At 38.6% G+C, this 13,840-nt stretch overlaps 1 protein-coding gene and 1 long non-coding RNA gene across 11 annotated transcripts in view; one reads left to right on the top strand and one right to left on the bottom strand.

The window, feature by feature from the left end:
* LOC121901576 overlaps window positions 1-13,840 on the bottom strand; it is a 214,293-nt gene that overhangs the window by 46,529 nt on the left and 153,924 nt on the right. For all 9 annotated transcript variants that reach the window (XR_006097325.1, XR_006097324.1, XR_006097319.1 and 6 more), the window contains 2 exons: window positions 3,266-3,347; window positions 3,033-3,097 (listed from right to left, as the gene is read on the bottom strand). This is a non-coding gene — a long non-coding RNA (uncharacterized LOC121901576). The remainder of the gene's footprint in view (window positions 1-3,032; window positions 3,098-3,265; window positions 3,348-13,840) is intronic.
* rab28 (RAB28, member RAS oncogene family) overlaps window positions 1-13,840 on the top strand; it is a 47,865-nt gene that overhangs the window by 32,975 nt on the left and 1,050 nt on the right. The window contains exon 10 of one of the 2 annotated variants that reach the window (XR_006097318.1): window positions 8-620. The exons of the other annotated variant lie outside the window; for it this stretch is intronic. The gene's annotated coding sequence lies outside the window, so the exon portion shown is untranslated. Of the gene's footprint in view, window positions 1-7; window positions 621-13,840 lie in introns of those variants that run through there. 2 annotated transcript variants of the gene reach the window in all.

The raw sequence follows: 13,840 nt of genomic DNA, 5'->3' as shown, positions 1-13,840 counted from the left end.
TTTTCAGACAAAACAAGCAATTTGAAGACATCAACTTGGACTTTGCAAATTGTGATGAAAATTTTTCACAGTCTTCGGACATTTTATCAGCAAAACTGTTAATAGAGAAATTAATGAGCAGATTAATTGATAATGTAAATGCAACAAGTCGCAGCCCTTCTTAAAATAAAGCTCTGATAAGTTTGTAGTTTAGCTTTTTGTGGAATCTTCATACTGACATATGTTAGATGTATTTGGTTTAGCTTTATGACAAAGTTTTAATTTTTTCATTTAATGGACAAAAGTATCCCAGACCTAGTTTCAGAGAGCACTTTGAAGGCCCAATTTATAATATGAAGCTTCTTTTTAGTGGAAATAGTTACCAAAATGAGATAATATAATACTGCTGAAAATCTAATACATTACTACAGGCTTGGAGGAAGGCCTTAAGTGCTTGGGTTAGGGTTAGGGTTGGGGTTAGTGCATAGGTTACTATTTACGCAACCCTGGAGATTTTTTGTATCTTTTTGATACTTGGTTTTGGGATTTTATGGCAGCATGACATCGTACATTCAATCAGAATCTGTTTTATTCAAGCAAAGAATGCAATGAACAATCTAAAGTCCAGTTTGAGTGACAAGTGCAGGGATCAGATGGGGATTTGAAATGTAAAGTCCAGTTTGATAATCCCGTCTTCATCCTGTTTACACACACACATACACATACGTTGGAGTGCTTTATTGGATGACGTGGCTCAGTATTAATTGAGGAAGACTATGTTTTAAGAAAGATGGTTTCATATTAAATATCTTCAGCCACATATTCTTGGAAATATGAAAATAAATGAGCAACTTCACATTTTACAATCACAGGCTATAAAACGCCTTTTCTTAATAGATTTAGTGGCGTTTGGATTCATATTGCGGCTGACCGCAGCAATTTGAAACGGAATTAAGCCCACTGATGGCAGACAACCTCAAACAGTAGTCGAACGCGCCACATCCGCCCACAACACGGTGCTCTTCCTCACGCCGGCATCCCACCAGGCATGTCTGCGTTGCATTCCAACGCGGTTTTGTTCCGCCCTCTACACGGCGACCTACTCCACTGGGGGTGTTTCAGAAGTGGAGCGTTTTGACTGCGGTTGAGCCATCTGCTTACAGCAATTACGGCAGCCTAGTTAAAACCAAACGAGCGTCTTTAGGCTACCATACTTACTATAGTAGCAGCGCAACTAAACTGCCCGATTTTGTTGACTTGCTCAGATTTTGTTGATTTGGCCATTTTTCTTGATTTTTGTGCTTCTACTATGAGTAAGTTGGCTACACCATTAAATGGTTTCTTTATTTTTCTGTTTTATTTGTGTTTATTGTTAATATATGATCAGGAGTCAGGAATCAGGATCAGGAGCAGCATTGACTAGAGTAGCCAATAACAGATTGTTTACAAAAATATCTGCAGATGACAACACTGTTGGTCATTTATGCCTGTTTGTCCATTTGTCTTTCACCTGCCTAAACACAGTTTACCAAGGAACACAATTTCACTTCAGGCTACACACTAACCAACCACCACTGCATTTATATAGTTTCTATTGTTTACACCTCCACAATAATGAAACTTTAAGCCAATTCGATTTTTGAAAATGTGATTTTCAGCTAATTTGAAAAGATGATGACAACGTAGCTATAAAACCCAAACCAACCTAAATAGACTATTTTGGGGCTGTGGTGAAATAAATATGTTAGAGCTGGTTAATAGAACTGTTCTTATTATAGGAAGCTATTACTTAATGGTAAGATGACCTAATAACAATACAGGCTGAATATGAACATTGCTGTTGAAACTGTAGAAGTCATCACATCCCTCCTTACATATTGTATTTAATTTGCAATGGAGGTGTTTCCTTTACTTTTTACTTGACATTTTCCTAGATTAGGCAAAGTTATAAACTACAGTGCCAACACACACACACACACACACACACACACACACACACACACACACACACACACCTCCCGGTAACTCTTCTAGGTAACCTTATTTCTGTGGCACGTGCACTCGCTTTTTTTTTTTCATTGTGCCATGATCTGCTCCTCTCATTACGGTTACGGGTTTGGCTGCAATAATAATTATGAATACAGTACCATGAGAAAGTCACGTTTAAGTCAATTCACGATTTCAACTTTCCACTTCCCCCCACTTCAGTGACGCTTACAGAACTCGGCGCAAGCACCTCATTCCTGACCGCATCAATGTCGTGCCAACAATGACGATAAAGCACACCCTCTCATGTAATATTGCTTAAGTATTGTTGAGTTATCAGGGACACTTTTGTGTTGAGAAATGTGGAAGATATCATTAAAAGAAAACCTTAACACGGTGAGGAAAAACATCATCATCATCATCATCCAGTCTGCCCAGCGGACTGATGCAGACCATTGACTGTACTGATAAAATTAAAATAAACAAGTAAAAACAAGGATAAAATCTCATGATCAGATGTTGAAAAACATGGTGCAGGCACAAAAGATACCTCCAGTTGAAATAAATTAGTTTGAAAGTTGTGCTGAGTGTCACAAAAAAATGGGAAATTCGTGCCCATGTACACAAATCTGTATATTAAATTTCGTGAGACTGAGTTGAACATGTGTGTTTAACAATGTAGTGGAGAAACTATAAGAACATAGTGAATGTAGAGTCAACTGTGAAGAAGTAATGAGAACTTTCTTTTGATACAGATATTGTTAATAATAATAATTATAGTTATTTGTAGTAATAACTCACACAAATTAAATTCAATAATTTGTAGTTAATGATTATTTTGTATTTGTGTTCATGATTTGAGAGTAAATCATCGATCATGTGCCAATACCTAAGTTTTGGTTATTGATACCAAATAGAACTTTTGTCAATACCTTACTCTGAGAAATATAAACATGTTTTCCCAAAGTTCCCAAATGTTAAACATCCAAACACAAGCAGCCATATAAGAACTCTGCCTAAATAAAAGAGGTACAAAAGTTGATTTAAATCAAAGAAAAGAGACTTACTGAGACACTGGCAGACATGGTGCATGTGAGCACATTGTAACGAAAGGTCAGAGGTCGTCTCACTCCTGCAAAGCAGATGATAAATTAACTTGGGCTTTTCAGAGCTAATAATTGAGACTTCTTGCAGGCCTGTACAGATCATATGTTTGATAAAGGATCTCCTCTGTTAGACTGAAACATAATGATATCATCATGTAAAAATGACAGTAATGATCCCACACCTGAGCACTTACCCTCATCTCAGCACTGTGCCAACCTTCAACAAAGAGACAGTAACTGGGTGGGACCAGAGTTGGGTGTCACTACTTACAGCATCTGTTAGAAGATAAATATACATAAAAGAGTTAATGGGCACAGTGAAAATATAAGCAGGGAGGCAGATTACAAGGTCATTACTCAACTCGACTTCTCTTTTTCTTTTGCTTTGTGATTCCTCCCTCATTGTTCCCCAAAATGCTTTGGATACAAAACCTGATACGAGAGCCATTCAGTTTTTTAAGTGCTATTCATTACAGTCCACTGAAAATAGCGTTTACCCAAAGATGACACTTTGAGGCTTTTCAAAAGACTACTTAGGAGATGCTGCAGTGCTTTGAGACACTGAAAAGTGTGAATATAGATGTAGACGTTCCACTGTGGCATTTTTTAAAGTGGGAAACTATGGCTCTGGGATTAAATAAGTGCTTCTGTGGAGAAAAAATGGTCATAGCCAAAATGAATTGAACATTATTGCTAATTACAGAGGTCATATCCCTTCTGGATTTGTGGAAGTATGCTAATTCCATGTTGATCTCTCCCTCAAATTATGTCCCATTTCACTTGCGACAGAGTGGAACTTTCACTCCATATTTGACTGGAAAATTCATTCAGTATGGAGCCGCAAAAATGAGTCTCTTGTTCAGGCCTCAGTGGAGAAACAATAGTGTGTGAAGATGGCATGTTATACAGTATGAGTCCATGTTTATTGACATCCATGAGTGACTGCTTCAGGTGTTCGTTTCTCTCCCGGGACGTCCTTTCAAACCAGGAAAATCTGTTGAAATGTGTTGAAACTATGTGGTCTGTCTATCCTGTCTCTTTCCAAAGAACAAAAGGTACGGGGGTATATGGATTTTTCCACCAGGTGTCTTTGTAAATGGCGTGCTTCATGATGTGTACAGAGGGTCCATATCACCAGTGAACCTCCACAATGTCAACTCTTCAGGAATCAAGAAAAACGACTTATATTTTTAACTTGACGGCAAAGCGTCGATGATTTCCAAAGGGAGTAGTAAGGGTTTCATTGAGCCTAGAGATCGGACAGTATTCTCCGCCCAAAGAAGAACAATAAATAGAACGCTACATTTAGATGAAGAGAATATAAAAATTGCCAAAACTTGAAGGTGATGAGATTTTGTGAAAAATTTGATAGATGAAGCAAATATTTTCAGCAACCAAAAAAAGAATATCTTTCTTTTCGGGGGTTATTCTTGGCTGAGAATACTACAACCTGGCTGATGAAGCCACACTGACCAGTAGGTTTCTGTCTTTCATGACTGACTCGACAAACAAAGGTGATCGTGAGGTGCCAGGGACCAACTTTACTCTTCCACCTGGCAGCACCAGCAACAAATGTGTATATATGTAATCATGTTTTTATCAGTGGACGTGAACCTGGAGCCATTTGTCATCACCGAACTGTAAAGATGGGCAATATCTTTTTAACTTCCCAGTTGGGAGTAAGAGGCTGAATGTGTGGATACGCAGCATCGTTTGCTTTGCCATGTTTGCAGTTATGCGCTCTGCAGTCCTACTTGGCAATGTCAGAGAAATCCTTGTAGGAGTTGGCAAACTAGGTGAGAAAAGTCAAAACAATTCAGACAGAAAATGAGCAACAAACGTTCCTTTTCCTTCCCAACGCCCCATGTCTGTCAGGTTGGGAAATTATCTGGCCGACATGATGTAGTGTGATCTCAGGATAAGTTGGTGTTCGGACCAAAAAACATCCCTGCATTAAAAAAAAAAAACGCAAGGGGCTGCATTGGTGGTATTGCCTCAAGTACATACCAGTGAGACAATGAAATATGATCCAGGAAGGCCAGTTTATGTAGCAGATTAATGTGTTTGAAGGCTCATCAAACTCATAATACTCTAAGACAGGATTTTACAACTTATTGTAAGTTATCACAGCGGCACCAATTGCGAGGTAAACAGCAGAAATACAGCGCTAACGTTGCACACTTGACAAGGAATGTGCACTTACACGTATTTGATTGGCCTTCCCGGATGACATTGTACTGCAGTCCCACAAAAGTTGTACCAGGTTCAATGTCAGTGTGAACATAGCCTAAGTCCACTTCAGAACTTCATCCCTGCAGCTGGTAGGAATTCCATATCTTGCTGAAGGGCACCTCAGCAGGGTGGATTTGGGCTGTCAAGGGGAATTGAGCCCAGGCCCTCTGGCTGAAGGACCGTGACAACAATCACAACACCACCCTGCTGGTCCAGCCAACAACAATATATAGTCAAATGGGGGACTGGCACGATATAGAGCAGCACCGAAATGTTTAAATCAAGGGATTTTTCTTGAAATGTTTGAAAGAAATGTGCTGAGACAGTGCTTGAGTCATTTCTTGGTGGTAACAGACAATGTTCTCTCACTGGATTGCCAGTAACAAAAATTGTATGTTGGAAAAAGTAGCTGCCTCGTATTGAACAGCACGAAAGCATTGATATAATGCGAGGTGACGTTAGAATTCCTTTCTCTGTCCAACACAATGTGGGCAGTGTGGAAAACCTGGATGGTGTGATTTTTTTCAGAGTATCCATCACAGCGTCACAAACCCTGCAGGTACTGTTAATCAAAACCAGCCTGTTCTGGGGGCTCTAAGGTCATCAGCCGAGGACAGGAAATTATTGATGGAAATAAAGGTGCTGGACTGCCCCAAAGGTTCACCCTTACAAACATGCTAGATGTGGCATTTCTTGACAGTCTGCGTTATGAACAAGGCAGAGTTGTTCACATGTGATTTAAGGGCTGCTTTTGTCATGACTTGCGCCAAAGAAGGGCTCATGCTTTTATTGGCTGTTTAGTCTATTTCCATTTCTTGACCTGCATTGAAAGTCCACTAAAAGTTAATAAGTCTTTAATGTTTTCTTACTTTGCAAATTGTCTATGGACAGAGTGGAGCCTGTGATTTACTGACTTCATCGCTTGAGTTGTACATCAAGAGCATTTTTTCTCTGTCCCATATTATAACATATGAAATCACTTATAAGTAGCTACTAATTCATAGTGATCTGTCAGACTGTTTTAATCGAGACATGGAGTCATTAAAGAACGTGATGACATTTCGTGTGTGCAAGGTATGGCGGGCCGCCATAGTTTGGGAAGTGCCACACAGAAAAGTGTCACAAAAGAAGAAAGGGACCCATGAGGGTCAGGTTCCTGTGTGCAGGCTGTTGTGTGAAGTGTCCAGGCTGTTCCGTGGATGCTGCTGGACAGGGAGGTTAGAGGCAGGTTAATTACTATACTGAGAGGGAAGGGTGAGATGCTTTACACAGCCCTTTGTGGCCTGTGGTCTTAGGTTTCCAGCATAGAGAGGTGTGAGCAAAGGGTGCTGGTGAAGATGGCAGACGGTGACAGTACATGGGTCAAGTCCATCCTGAAGTCGCCACATCGATTACGGATGACATGAGCTGTAATTCCTATGTGAAAAACATGCCATCATGTTCTCAGTCACACTGTTACACTGTGCATTTGCAGAACTAGATGCTCAGAACAGGACAAAGCAGGTAGCTTGATAATCAGTCTAAATTGCCATTTTGTTTCCATGTCTGACATTGTGTTTGTGGTGGCCATTTTTTTTGTTGGGCAACATTATGCCCTAATCAATCAGTAGTGATTGATTAATCAGTCCTGTCAATGTCATTTTCAGTCAATGCAGAAACTGCGGTTCAAAATTAATTCAAACTGATTGACATTCAGCTTACAACAACCTGTATAACTGTGATCTCATCCGTGCTTGTTGCCATTTTTCTGTTACCAGCGCAGACAGATGACATTCCCATTCTTAATCCTGTCTAGAAAGCTGTGATTGGCTTGCTGGGGGAAATAGCTGTCAGTAAGCTCCTCTTTGAATCACTGACAAAAATCTGAGATATAGGCAGTGACTCAGAGGTCAAGAACCGGGCTACAATGAAAGGATCCATGATTGGTGGACTGGTGTCCACATGGTCTGTGTTTCAGTTGTGGAATGTGTGGTTGAATACACACACAGCCACATAATATTAATTATCTTCATTTATTATTTACAGGAGCAGACAAAAAAGTCTTGTGTATGTCGCATAGTTCTCTAAACTCTTTGGAACATGACCAGGTCATTACATATTTATTTAATTTATGCGATAAAGGGAACAGATTTGTATATAGAATATTGTTTGGACCTAATGGCCTTGTTCAGATTGCCAGCCCAAACCTGTTTTTTGTCATATCCAGATTGAATCCAGATTGATTTTGGAAAGTCTGGCCGGCAAAAAAAACAACAAAAAAAACACATTAAATGCGATTTTTGCAAATCGGATCCAAGCCACATTTGGAGGTGGTTTGAAATGCGATTCCACAGATGCGTCTCAGTCTGGACGCTTAAATTGGATTTCAAAGAGTTCTCTGCATCACTTGCAAGGTGACACACAACAATGATGTCAATTCCAGAGTGACTCTGCTCCTGCAGAGCGGTATGGAAGACAACGCAGAGAACCAAGGTATGACCAAATACTTGCAAATCAAAATTATATTCCCTTTAGCCTCAGCCGTACTTATTGTTAATGCTAAACAGCAAATATTAGCGATCAGACCCCCAAAACTCAGATTCTCGCAAGTCTGTACATAACTACATCTATCAACACTCAACTTAATGGGCTATATTGGAAAGTATACCATGTGGAATAGGTTCTTTATAGACATTTAAAATTAATATCCAAGACATTTGTCTTCATTGAAAAAATTTAAATGCTTTCACTTAACCTGGCAAGAACAGTTTTGAATATTCAGCCAGTATCTTGTGGCCTTGAAATACTGCACAACAAATGGCAAAGATTACCTACAGATTAGTGGAAGAAGCGCTACAGATGAAGGACTTCAGCGAGGCCACATGACTACTGGGTGATTAAAAAAGAACTGGCACCAGATGGGATCATGGTAGACGGGAACTCCTTCAGAGTCTTCACATGCTTTAAGTCCTCCCTGATGAAGCACGGAGCACCTGCCCATTCTGCACTAAGCAGCCGTGGCAGCAATTTCAATTTTTTCAGTTTTTTTTTCCACCACTTTCACAATTATCATTTTCCTCAGCAGATCTGTGTCTCACTTGCGTGCACACACGGAAATATCATTTACACAATCCAAATGGTTTCTTTTGGATATTTACTTCATTCCTCATTCAAAACTCCCAGCTTTGCCCCAGGCCTCATGAATCCCTTCATTATTTTTCCAGTGGAAGGCCAAAGAGAGGAAACACTTGATTTACAGTCCCAGAAAGCCGCTCCAGCCCGTCTCTAAAGGTAGATTAACAAAAGCATAAATGCTGATATTTACTTTTTAGTATTGGAGTTCCATTAAAGGTTTGTATGTCTTGAGACCACTATGTTATGTCTCGGTTTATTTTCTTGCCCCTGAACACAGTGCAGTGTTTTTCGGAGTTCATTAAGTAAATGAACAGGTGTTTCCCCCCTTAAGTCTTCATACACAGCTAATGAGCCAACTTAAGTGTGTTTAAATTATTAGGCAATTAGGGACGGGAAATGTAGAAAACGCTGAACACAGGAAGACATTAGGTGTGTGTACACGCAGTGCTAACTCATACAATGTGGAGTTTTCATGTGTGATTCAGAAGAAATTCAGTTCTTTTTTGTGTGTTTTCAATGCTAAATGTATCATTAGTGATTATACACTTATGAGAAATGGCAAAGTTGAAAATGTTGTTTGTTCTGCTCAAAATTGACCGCAGCCTCATTCATGTTAATTAGCCCCTTTATTAATGTACCACTAATGAATAAAAATAAGCTGCTGGGTGTTTGTCTGTGAATGTTTTGGTAATTTGTGGGGCAAAAGTTGAAGAAAAATAAATACATTTGTGGTGAACTCCATTTTAGTTGTCTTTAGGTATAATACTGTTATTTGTCTCTGGAGTTTGGAGCCACAGAGGATTATTGTTGCAAGATTTAAAACTTTTTATAGATGGTCAAATGTAAATGATTGTCGATGATTATTCTACTAGTAATATTGTATATGAGGCTCTGTATTAATTGTTTTCTATCGAGATGCAAACTGTTCAATGTTACATAAATAAACAGAACATTCTGATATAAATAACCACATACAGTAAATAAATACAGACAAAATCTGTTATATAATCATGAAAATGTGAAATAAAACAGTTTTTGTGACTTTAGGGATGGTAAAGTTGCTGTTGGTCCACCACTTTGGTCCAGACTGAAATATCCAACAATTATTAGATTGATTGGTGTGAAATTCTTGGTCCCCAGAGGACGAAACTCGCTGATTGTGGTGACTTTTCCTCTAGTGCCACCAACAGGTTGGCATTTGTGGTTTTGAGGGAAATGTCTCAACAAATCACTTCAGGATGACTTGTAATAACTTTGGTTATTTCCTGATCTTTCATATAGCGCCATCATCAGGCAAATATTTTAATTTGTCCAATACTTTGCATTTAGCTAGAAGCACTGCTGTGCCCAAGTAAAGCCGCAAAGTAAAGAGCAGCTAGCATGGCTGTGGGCTCTTAGTCTGTGTCCGAAATCATTCTCTATTTACTATTTAGTGCACTTAATGTACCCTCTGACATTTTATTTGAATGCCCAAAATCAGAGTCTGCAATCCCACGAATCAATGTGCCGCATTTTATAGATGCAAAAATTACTGTTGAACTGTCAGTTACGAAGAAAAATGATGGTGATTAGTAAGTGTCCGAAATCTGAGTTTACTTTTCACTACTGTGTCTGTATTTTGGGAAGTAATCAATGAGTGAACAGGGGAGAGATTTCAGACACAACCTCAGTCTTATGAAATCTAAAAACAGTTTCAAGTTACTTCTGAGTGACTTTAAAGTTTTACCAGCTGATATTCTTCATAATATTTGTGTGTCTGAGTGTATGAAGCTTGTTTTGTGATTGTGATGTGAATGAATGTGTCTTATTGTGATCCTGTGTAAACGTAACCTGTTTTCAGGTCTGTCTTGCAAACGAGGTCTTGATCTCAGTGATATTTCCTGAATAAACAAAGCTTCATAATATGAACTGTTATTTCATCTTACTGCTTTTCACAGTAACAGGGGAGAGCCAGTGATTGGCTGTTGCTTTGGTTTGAGTGAGTGAACATCCAATCCCATAACTGGCTCTGCTCAGTTTGCCTTGACTGACAGATAAAGAAAAAAAAGCGTCATTATGAAACGATTTGGTGGTCACTGAGGCAAAAACAGACTTTGGAACAAGGACATTTTGAAATAAAAACTACTGGAATTAAATAAAAACGACCTGCATTTTTATTTCATGAGCTGAGTTTCAAAGATTTATTGGATTATTTCACAATTTGATGGTTTTATTATATAATTTGTCTGCATTTATTCCTATGATCATTTATTTCAGAATATCTTTTACTTTTGGTTTTCATATGTTTCTACTCTGTAACATTGTTTTATGGTTATATATTTTGAGAAAATAAAGCTCAACCACTTTTCCCCTCATAACCCAGATGATAAAATCTTATGTAATCTACAATTTTGCTGTAAAAATGTTCCACTTAGTTCAGCCTGTAACAGGAGACATTTTCCGTAAAGTACTTCATTAAGCTGATTTAGCCCAAAAGAAACACAAACCAAACATTTGACGTGTTCGCTGACAGAGGACCCCTGGTTGGCACTTCGTCAGCTTGCGGCGTCTCAATAATTCACTGCAGTCACAGTTGGCGTATGAAAAAGAGAAACTGTGTAGCGCTCTGAGAAGGAAAAACCTGATCTGTCTCCTAACAAGGGGGAAGTGTGAATATGACAAAGCCTTCCCATCTGACACCCAACCCAACAAACAGCCATCTGTCATCATTATAAGTGGCGCCTGATGTGCTGCACTTAAGGGGCACCCTGAATCTTTTATGCTCCACCACCAATTAAGCTGGGCCAATTATCGTCTGAATAATTGAGTCAAATTTGGAAACCCAATCACTTATTCATAAACGGGCCAATAGCAGTGTTTCATAGTCAAAGGTGGCTCTGATGAAGAGTGTCATCCAAAGTGTCTTTACTGTGTTACTAATTCATATATTTTGATGAGCTAATCTTGTCTTCGTGTCAGCTCACTGCCAACGTCTTCCCCCTTCAGCGACGCCAGCTCTTTGGTTATTCATATTCCTGGCCTCGGACAATGGGAACCTCTTCAAACTCCATAACAGATAATCCTCTCACCGCAAAAGTCACCTGTCTCAGGTGTATCGAGGGAGAATGTCAGCTGAAACATTATCGCCACTATGGTCCCTGCGAAAAAATATTTTCTTCCTTTTTGTTTGTTTGACAGGATCTAACAGGACTTACAGCCTTTCTGACAGGTCCAGGAGTTCTATTTTCCACCATTATGTGTTCAGGGGTGTGGAAATGAAATCATACAACAGGGGATTTGATGACACGTAATATTCATTTTAACAGGAGTCATTAATATCTGCAGTATCTGGTGACTAATCCCAAAACTGGCACAAAGAAGCAGGGGGTGGAGGGGAGTCGTAAGGAGGGGGTTTCTGTATCCATCTACTCATCTGCCTTCCTCCTCCTTCCTCTTCAACACGACAAATTCACAAGAGAGCCCTCTGAAAGGAATTAATCCCCATCGGGAGGAATGTGAACTAAATCCAGTAAAACATGTTTATTTTCATTTTCATGGGTTTAAAAATCCAAAAGTTTCTGTCTGGTCTGGCAGATGTGATGCAGATTTACCATCACTGTCAGCTGGGTATCAGTGAGCGCCACATATTCATTTCCACCACAATTTTCAACAGTGGTGGACAAAATAGTCATAATCTTTACTTAAAGGTACAGTGTGTAGGATTTAGTGGCATCTAGTGGTGAGGCTGCAGATTACAACCAGCTGAATACCCCTCACCCTCCCCTTCCAAGTGTGTAGGAGAGCCTATGGTGGCCGTGAAACTCACAAAAATTGTGAAAGGCCCTCTCTAGAGCCAGTGTTTGGTTTGTCCGTTCTGGGCTACTGTAGAAACATGGCGGTGCAACATGGCGGCCTCCATAGAAGAGGACCCTATGCAGATATAAAGGGTTCATTCTAAGGTAATGAAAACACAACGATTCTTGTTTCCAGGTGATTATACACTAATTAAAACATAGTTATGACTATTATATTCCATTTCTGCTGAGTCCATTCAGTTAGATGCCACTAAATCCTACACACTGGACCTTTAAGGAAAAGCAGCAATAAGACACTTTAAACATTACAAGTAAATGTCCTGCACTCAAAGTTTTACTGTAAGTTTTACCAACAAAATGTACTGGCCCTTGTGAGTGTTATACTACCAAATACTTTATCATTAGATTATTATTGCTGATGCATTCATGTTCGGCTGAACAATTAATCGAAATATTATCAAAATCACAATATGGTTGCAATTTTCAAATTGCAGGAGGATCAATATTTGTTAAAGGCGAAATGTGTCAAAATACCATTTTAAATGAAATGACATTCAAACATCTTTGTATGGTACAGATCCAAAGTACAAAAATCACAGCATAATAACTTTAATATGTTTTTCAATGAAAATGAGAATAATGATGTAAAAACGATAATTTCCTGTAATATCGCAAATCATATCATAATTGCAAAATTAGACATAATAAATGCAGTTAGATATTTTTTCAAAATCGTTCAGCCCTAGTATTTACCACTTACTATTCTAGTTGGTCGAGGTGGAGCTGATTTTAACTACTGTGTATAGTGTTGGTTTGTATGTTTTGTAGATATACAGGTGAAGTTTCTACTGTAGTAACTGTAGCTGTCAAATAAACAGTGTAAAAAGTAAAATATTTCTTTCTGAATTGTTGTGGGGTAGAAGTGTAAAGTGGCATTAAACAGAAATGCATAGTACAAGTACTTCAAAACTTGATTACAGTACATGAGTACATGTACATCATAAATCATTGTTTCCCAGCACTGCTATGACTTTGTATAATATGACACCACTATTGCTGCTCCTTGACATCAAGGACATCTACGGCTGCTAATAAATATCATAATGTATAAAACTTTTTCCAATGAGGCTCAAAAAATAAGAAATCTCATAAAAATTAAAAAGGTAAAAACAGGAAATGTATTGTACATAACATCGCAGCAGACCTTTAAACTAGTCTGAAGAAGTAATTAAAAGATAATTAAGATACACATAAGAAGAATTTGTTTTTGCCAACAACCAGAACCAAACTGCACCAACTGTGTTTTTTTCTGCAAAGAAAATGTATAAAATACTGTAGAACAAAAGTATAAACAACTATCAACCAGCAACAAAGGATATGTGGACAGAACTGAACACACACAAAACATGAAAAATAATTATTGGAGTTATATGCAGGTGCAAAGAGTCTGGACAAAGACATACAGATGTGTTTTTAAAATATGTTTCAGTAAGTTTGAGGTTATCTGCAAAGTGCACTAATAGTTCAGACAACATGCAGAGAAATCAAGAATTAAAGTTACTATTTAATCAGCATCATTGACAGTAAAAGTAAACTGGACATTGTTCTTTAGTAATCATGGTCGTTATT

Source organism: Thunnus maccoyii, chromosome 8, assembly GCF_910596095.1.
Source record: "Thunnus maccoyii chromosome 8, fThuMac1.1, whole genome shotgun sequence".
NCBI lineage: Eukaryota > Metazoa > Chordata > Actinopteri > Scombriformes > Scombridae > Thunnus > Thunnus maccoyii.
Note: the sequence above shows the minus strand (reverse complement) of the source record. Positions and strands in the feature narration are given on the sequence as shown.